Source organism: Lissotriton vulgaris, chromosome 1_1, assembly GCF_964263255.1.
Source record: "Lissotriton vulgaris chromosome 1_1, aLisVul1.2, whole genome shotgun sequence".
Lineage (NCBI taxonomy): Eukaryota > Metazoa > Chordata > Amphibia > Caudata > Salamandridae > Lissotriton > Lissotriton vulgaris.
The window spans coordinates 1,370,943,605-1,370,951,104 of NC_141685.1; the positions used below are offsets into that span (position 1 = coordinate 1,370,943,605).

Consider the following 7,500-nt stretch of genomic DNA (forward strand, 5'->3'; position numbering starts at 1 on the left):
ATAACTACACAGTTAGGGGGGACTGCATGGTTAGGTTTTTGAGGAATTATTGAAACTGACCTCACTGACCCATAATCAGAGCTGTGGCTAATGACTGCATGCCTAATTATGATGAAGCAAGCACCATGGCTCGTAGGGGCCCCACAACACACTTTTCTTAGCTCATTGAATTAAAGTATAAACTTCTGCCATGTGTGAGTGGTAAAGGCTTGTTAATTTTGTTGCTTTTCAAATTCACGTCTGACAACAAGACGAAGGAACATTGGGGCATCAGACGCTTTGGAAAGTAGCCGCCAACCACAGAGAAAGAGAGAAAGAGGGAAAAGACAGTATGAGGTGTGGAGAAAACAGCAGCAGGTACAAGGAGCTCAAATGAGATTAATGGCGCCTAAATAGAGCACGTAAAGGAACAGTTACAAATCTAAGAAAAGGGAAAGAAAAGACTAGGAAAAAAAACAGAAAGAGCTTGTAGATGAAATTCTCTTCCAGGAACAGCAGGTTAAGAGAAATTACACAGGGAGCAGTTAAGCTTGTAACACGGGGGAGAATAGAAAAGAAAATGCAGTTTTATGAAGTGTGTTTGCCTAATCCAGCTAGCACTTTTATTTTATTTCTCTATTTGCTTCTTTTATTGGTAAAGTAAGTTTCAAGTGCATGCACAGGTATGACCCAGAGAGCCAGGGTATAATGATTTGAAGCGTTTGCACCAGCGCTAATGAAGGACGAGAGTTATAGCAAAGATATGAAAGGGGGAGCGATAATAAATATGTGATATGGCAATAGTGACACCAAAATAAGCCACCTATTTATAAAACTGACATGGAAGAAATACTAAACGTTAACTTCTGAAATTGTAGCCGATGTTAAAAAGATTCTCGTTGTCGGCACGATTCGAACCTGCGCGGGGAGACCGCAATGGATTTCTAGTCCATCGCCTTAACCACTCGGCCACAACAACTGACTGTAAGGCGTGTGCAAATAATCTGTATGCAAGTTTTCAAGGTGTCCCACAGCAAATTCCTGATATTCTGCAATGCACTTTTTAAAAGTAATGTTTTTTTCAGCAGGCACATTCTCTCCTAAAAACAAAAATTGCATGCGTATATCTCTAGTTTGGAATACCATAGGCTTGCATGCATAATCTCATGGGTCACTCAAGTTTTTTGGACCCTATTGCACTCTGTTTTCGTGCTGCTTTTAGTATATGGCCCATATTACAGAAGTCTACCATCTTTGAGTATTTGAGGCTCCTTTGTAAGTGCTTTATATTTTTTCCTTGAAGAGCTATATAATAAAGGGGTCCGGGAAAGAATGCATTTATGGAAGATAAAAGAAGACCCACTTGTCTCACCAAATGCTGTAGAGAAACCTGATGTTTTACTCATGTTATCCTTAGTTCGTTTTTTATTAGACCTTGCATTCTTAAAGTGGTCCCAACCCCACCTTATTGCTTTTCACCTCGCATTTTGCTGTATCTTTTTGTTGGCCTTAGGACTCTGATCACTTTATCGCTACTAATCAGTGCTGAAGTGCACGTGCTTCTTCCCTAATCATGTACATAATTGGAGTATACCTGACTGACAGATTTAATTTACTTGAAAGCCCCTTGTAAAGTGGTATACCATATACCCAGTGACTGATTGTGCCGCCCAAAGAAATAGCATTTAAAACCTGTCTCAAGCCTGCTACTGCAGTGCCTGTGCTGCAGTGTACTGCCACTTCGACTTGGCATTTAAAACTACTTGCCAAGCCTTAAACTCCAATTTTATTACATATCAGTAACCCCTAAGGTAGGCCCTAGGTAGTCCTAGGGGCATCATGCTATGTAAGTAAAAGGTAAGACATGTACTGTGGTAGTTTGTATGTCCTAGTAGTATCAAACAGTCTATTACATTTTTCACTACTGTGAGGTCTGCCCCTCTCATAGGTTAGCATTGGGTATTCCCTTATACTTTTTGGGGGGTAATTCCATATCAGAGAGGAGAAGCTTTATTTATTTATTGATAAATCCTATCTACTGGTGAGGTTGCATTTAATCTTACTATTGTATAAATGCCATTTTTAGAGAGTGAGCATTTCTCTGCACTTACTGCTCTATTTGCATGAAAACCTGTCTTCAATTGACGTCTGGATTGGGCTGCGAGACAGCTACATATGTGCATTCCCTGTAGACAGCCACAACACAGGTCACTCAACTGCAACTGCATTCATCTGCATTCTGATTGGCCTGGGGGAGAGCTCCGCTCTCCTTACCGCAAATATGTTCAAGAACGATAATTTATGTCAGTAAGTACAGTATACCTACATCTTATAATCATGTGTGTTTAAATATTTTGTCGTTAGATCGTTTAAATATTGAAAAGGATCTGTTTTTAATAGACATTTTACAAAAACAACTGGCACATTTTGGAATTCTGTAAAGGAAAAACCCAACTGCCGTAACATTGCCAACCACAATGCCGTGACTCGGATTCGAACCGAGGTTGCTACGGCCACAACGCAGAGTACTAACCACTATACGATCACGGCAATCTACTTGGGCTCAATAACGTACAGTGACATGAAGAAATTATAATTCGGAACACTCAGGGCTACTCCTGTGATAGGCTGAATGTGTTCATTGCTTCCTCATTCCTTATACAAAGGCTTTATCTACTCAGTGGTTGATAGGCTGAAACCGTTTCCTGGCCGCCTGCTTGTGAACTGGCAGGAGTCAAAGATCACACATACACTGGTGGGCCTGTGATGGGACACCAATGCAGACAAACACACCTGGCGCAGATATTCTATTCTGTTTATTAGACCTGCATCTCCCCTGTACCTCCTCAAGCCATCTGTATGTGAAGCAAGAAAGAGTTAAGGAACGGTCCATCTACACTTTTATTGGGAGGATGCTGCCGTGAGCTCCTCCCAGCTAATCACACAAACAGCAGTAAAGCAAGATAACTACACAGTTAGGGGGGACTGCATGGTTAGGTTTTTGAGGAATTATTGAAACTGACCTCAGTGACCCATAATCAGAGCTGTGGCTAATGACTGCATGCCTAATTATGATGAAGCAAGCACCATGGCTCGTAGGGGCCCCATCAACACACTTTTCTTAGCTCATTGAATTAAAGTATAAACTTCTGCCATGTGTGAGTGGTAAAGGCTTGTTAATTTTGTTGCTTTTCAAATTCACGTCTGACAACAAGACGAAGGAACATTGGGGCATCAGACGCTTTGGAAAGTAGCCACCAACGGCAGAGAAAGAGAGAAAGAGGGAAAAGACAGTATGAGGTGTGGAGAAAACAGCAGCAGGTACAAGGAGCTCAAATGAGATTAATGGCGCCTAAATAGAGCACGTAAAGGAACAGTTACAAATCTAAGAAAAGGGAAAGAAAAGACTAGGAAAAAACACAGAAAGAGCTTGTAGATGAAATTCACTTCCAGGAACAGCAGGTTAAGAGAAATTACACAGGGAGCAGTTAAGCTTGTAACACTGGGGAGAATAGAAAAGAAAATGCAGTTTTATGAAGTGTGTTTGCCTAATCCAGCTAGCACTTTTATTTTATTTCTCTATTTGCTTCTTTTATTGGTAAAGTAAGTTTCAAGTGCATGCACAGGTATGACCGAGAGAGCCAGGGTATAATAATTTGAAGCGTTTGCACCAGCGCTAATGAAGGACGAGAGTTATAGCAAAGATGTGAAAGGGGGAGCAATAATAATTATGTGATATGGCAATAGTGACACCAAAATGAGCCACCTATTTATAAAACTGACATGGAAGAAATACTAAAGGTTAACTTCTGAAATTGTAGCCGATGTTAAAAAGATTCTCGTTGTCGGCAGGATTCGAACCTGCGCGGGGAGACCCCAATGGATTTCTAGTCCATCGCCTTAACCACTCTGCCACAATAACTGACTGTAAGGCGTGTGCAAATAATCTGTATGCAAGTTTTCAAGGTGTCCCACAGCAAATTCCTGATATTCTGCAATGCACTTTTTAAAAGTAATGTTTTTTTCAGCAGGCACATTCTCTCCTAAAAACAAAAATTGCATGCGTATATCTCTAGTTTGGAATACCATAGGCTTGCATGCATAATCTCATGGGTCACTCAAGTTTTTTGGACCCTATTGCACTCTGTTTTCGTGCTGCTTTTAGTATATGGCCCATATTACAGAAGTCTACCATCTTTGAGTATTTGAGGCTCCTTTGTAAGTGCTTTATATTTTTTCCTTGAAGAGCTATATAATAAAGGGGTCCGGGAAAGAATGCATTTATGGAAGATAAAAGAAGACCCACTTGTCTCACCAAATGCTGTAGAGAAACCTGATGTTTTACTCATGTTATCCTTAGTTCGTTTTTTATTAGACCTTGCATTCTTAAAGTGGTCCCAACCCCACCTTATTGCTTTTCACCTCGCATTTTGCTGTATCTTTTTGTTGGCCTTAGGACTCTGATCACTTTATCGCTACTAATCAGTGCTGAAGTGCACGTGCTTCTTCCCTAATCATGTACATAATTGGAGTATACCTGACTGACAGATTTAATTTACTTGAAAGCCCCTTGTAAAGTGGTATACCATATACCCAGTGACTGATTGTGCCGCCCAAAGAAATAGCATTTAAAACCTGTCTCAAGCCTGCTACTGCAGTGCCTGTGCTGCAGTGTACTGCCACTTCGACTTGGCATTTAAAACTACTTGCCAAGCCTTAAACTCCAATTTTATTACATATCAGTAACCCCTAAGGTAGGCCCTAGGTAGTCCTAGGGGCATCATGCTATGTAAGTAAAAGGTAAGACATGTACTGTGGTAGTTTGTATGTCCTAGTAGTATCAAACAGTCTATTACATTTTTCACTACTGTGAGGTCTGCCCCTCTCATAGGTTAGCATTGGGTATTCCCTTATACTTTTTGGGGGGTAATTCCATATCAGAGAGGAGAAGCTTTATTTATTTATTGATAAATCCTATCTACTGGTGAGGTTGCATTTAATCTTACTATTGTATAAATGCCATTTTTAGAGAGTGAGCATTTCTCTGCACTTACTGCTCTATTTGCATGAAAACCTGTCTTCAATTGACGTCTGGATTGGGCTGCGAGACAGCTACATATGTGCATTCCCTGTAGACAGCCACAACACAGGTCACTCAACTGCAACTGCATTCATCTGCATTCTGATTGGCCTGGGGGAGAGCTCCGCTCTCCTTACCGCAAATATGTTCAAGAACGATAATTTATGTCAGTAAGTACAGTATACCTACATCTTATAATCATGTGTGTTTAAATATTTTGTCGTTAGATCGTTTAAATATTGAAAAGGATCTGTTTTTAATAGACATTTTACAAAAACAACTGGCACATTTTGGAATTCTGTAAAGGAAAAACCCAACTGCCGTAACATTGCCAACCACAATGCCGTGACTCGGATTCGAACCGAGGTTGCTACGGCCACAACGCAGAGTACTAACCACTATACGATCACGGCAATCTACTTGGGCTCAATAACGTACAGTGACATGAAGAAATTATAATTCGGAACACTCAGGGCTACTCCTGTGATAGGCTGAATGTGTTCATTGCTTCCTCATTCCTTATACAAAGGCTTTATCTACTCAGTGGTTGATAGGCTGAAACCGTTTCCTGGCCGCCTGCTTGTGAACTGGCAGGAGTCAAAGATCACACATACACTGGTGGGCCTGTGATGGGACACCAATGCAGACAAACACACCTGGCGCAGATATTCTATTCTGTTTATTAGACCTGCATCTCCCCTGTACCTCCTCAAGCCATCTGTATGTGAAGCAAGAAAGAGTTAAGGAACGGTCCATCTACACTTTTATTGGGAGGATGCTGCCGTGAGCTCCTCCCAGCTAATCACACAAACAGCAGTAAAGCAAGATAACTACACAGTTAGGGGGGACTGCATGGTTAGGTTTTTGAGGAATTATTGAAACTGACCTCAGTGACCCATAATCAGAGCTGTGGCTAATGACTGCATGCCTAATTATGATGAAGCAAGCACCATGGCTCGTAGGGGCCCCATCAACACACTTTTCTTAGCTCATTGAATTAAAGTATAAACTTCTGCCATGTGTGAGTGGTAAAGGCTTGTTAATTTTGTTGCTTTTCAAATTCACGTCTGACAACAAGACGAAGGAACATTGGGGCATCAGACGCTTTGGAAAGTAGCCACCAACGGCAGAGAAAGAGAGAAAGAGGGAAAAGACAGTATGAGGTGTGGAGAAAACAGCAGCAGGTACAAGGAGCTCAAATGAGATTAATGGCGCCTAAATAGAGCACGTAAAGGAACAGTTACAAATCTAAGAAAAGGGAAAGAAAAGACTAGGAAAAAACACAGAAAGAGCTTGTAGATGAAATTCACTTCCAGGAACAGCAGGTTAAGAGAAATTACACAGGGAGCAGTTAAGCTTGTAACACTGGGGAGAATAGAAAAGAAAATGCAGTTTTATGAAGTGTGTTTGCCTAATCCAGCTAGCACTTTTATTTTATTTCTCTATTTGCTTCTTTTATTGGTAAAGTAAGTTTCAAGTGCATGCACAGGTATGACCGAGAGAGCCAGGGTATAATAATTTGAAGCGTTTGCACCAGCGCTAATGAAGGACGAGAGTTATAGCAAAGATGTGAAAGGGGGAGCAATAATAATTATGTGATATGGCAATAGTGACACCAAAATGAGCCACCTATTTATAAAACTGACATGGAAGAAATACTAAAGGTTAACTTCTGAAATTGTAGCCGATGTTAAAAAGATTCTCGTTGTCGGCAGGATTCGAACCTGCGCGGGGAGACCCCAATGGATTTCTAGTCCATCGCCTTAACCACTCGGCCACAACAACTGACTGTGAGGCGTGTGCACATAATCTGTATGCAAGTTTTCAAGGTGTCCCACAGCAAATTCTTGATATTCTGCAATGCACTTTTAAAAATAATGTTTTTTTCAGCAGGCACATTCTCTCCTAAAAACAAAAATTGCATGCGTATATCTCTACTTTGGAATACCATAGGCTTGCATGCATACTCTCATGGGTCACTCAAGTTTTTTGGACCCTATTGCACACTGTTTTCGTGCTGCTTTTAGTATATGGCCCATATTACAGAAGTCTACCATCTTTGAGTATTTGAGGCTCCTTTGTAAGTGCTTTATATTTTTTCCTTGAAGAGCTATATAATAAAGGGGTCCGGGAAAGATTGCATTTATGGAAGATAAAAGAAGGCCCACTTGTCTCACCAAATGCTGTAGAGAAACCTGATGTTTTACTCATGTTATCCTTAGTTCGTTTTTGTTAGACCTTGCATTCTTATGGTGGTCCCAACCCCACCTTATTGCTTTTCACCTCCGCATTTTGCTGTATCTTTTTGTTGGCCTTAGGACTCTGATCACTTTATCACTACTAATCAGTGCTGAAGTGCACGTGCTTCTTCCCTAATCATGTGTATAATTGGAGTATACCTGACTGACAGATTTAATTTACTTGAAAGCCCCTTGTAAAGT

The 7,500-nt window shown here is 40.8% G+C and overlaps 1 non-coding gene across 1 annotated transcript; it reads right to left on the reverse strand.

Moving 5' to 3' along the window:
* Positions 1–6,762: 6,762 nt before the first annotated feature.
* TRNAS-AGA (transfer RNA serine (anticodon AGA)) lies at positions 6,763–6,844 on the reverse strand. Its single transcript has one exon. It is a non-coding gene; the product is annotated as a tRNA-Ser (tRNA).
* Positions 6,845–7,500: the final 656 nt, after the last annotated feature.